Source organism: Etheostoma spectabile, chromosome 2 (genome assembly GCF_008692095.1).
Source record: "Etheostoma spectabile isolate EspeVRDwgs_2016 chromosome 2, UIUC_Espe_1.0, whole genome shotgun sequence".
Taxonomy (NCBI): Eukaryota; Metazoa; Chordata; class Actinopteri; order Perciformes; family Percidae; genus Etheostoma; species Etheostoma spectabile.
Genome location: NC_045734.1, coordinates 10,182,877 through 10,183,948, shown reverse-complemented (window position 1 = coordinate 10,183,948; position 1,072 = coordinate 10,182,877). Strand labels below are relative to the sequence as shown.

Below are 1,072 nucleotides of genomic sequence, written 5' to 3'. Positions count from 1 at the left end.
GTTTGTGAACAGTGTTTTCTGTTGGAGAAAATTTTGTAAAACTATAACATGCACAAAAAAGATAAAACACAATAAAGGAAAAGGGAAAACGTATAATATGAGCACTTTAAAGAAACTAACAGATTAATCAACTGAAAATAATAGTTGCAGTCTTATTAAACTTAATTTAAACACTGTAGACCTCTCTTCCTCTTTATCCCTTCTGAGAACAACTGTGTCATATATAAAACTGCATGGCACTTCTGGTTCATAACTTTGTAACTCAATAATATTACTTGTCTTTTGGAGCTAAAAGCTAACAGTGGCCCTGTTCTGCTGATGTCTTTGTTGTCTTACAGAAGGTTTTGTATCCAGACTTAAAGCCCAGAGTTTTTTGGAGTCATTGTGCAATAAATCCATACTATTACATGCACCTTTTGATATTTCCTGACATTTGCCTTCCCACCGTTTCGCTTTGGGTTCCACTTCCGTGTACTCCCTGGGTCGTGGGGGTCAGCTTGCACAGGGAGGCTTGGAATCCGTCATAACTGCTTGCAGCTCTAGTTACTCTTTAATGTTTTATGTAAAGCACTTTGAATTGCAGCTGAATTCACCGTAGGAATAAAGTTGCCTTGCCTTACAACCTCCAGCCTGTCAGTCTGTCACCACGTCATAGTGAACATTGCTGTGCGCGTTTGTCTCGGAAGAAGGGTAACGGCACCGTGACCACTTTCGATGCGCCATTATATATATTGCAATTAGTGGTGTTTGCGTGAAGTTTTGGTAAGTGTAACAACACTTGCAACCGCTTTACCGGCATTGCTGTGACTCACTGTGATTTGGCTGAATTTCATTTCTCTGTCTCACCCCTTAGTTTTGCAGGTTCACGTTGAGTGTAAGGACTATCCCAATACTCCTCTTGATCAAGGGGTAGGTCTACATACCCCTTAAAACCAAGGAAAGTCCTGAGCTTACTTGAAACCGAGGGGTACCCAAAATACAGCGTAATTTTATATTATAAATATAGCGTAATGCTTACGCTAATCTCTAACATTACATTGCTGATTGGCACAACAGTCCCGCATTTCTCTGC

General features: G+C 40.2%; 1 protein-coding gene across 4 annotated transcripts in view; it reads right to left on the bottom strand.

Annotated features, from left to right (window-relative positions):
- Window positions 1-1,072, bottom strand: part of g3bp2a (G3BP stress granule assembly factor 2a) — a 10,896-nt gene that overhangs the window by 3,875 nt on the left and 5,949 nt on the right. The window lies entirely within an intron of this gene.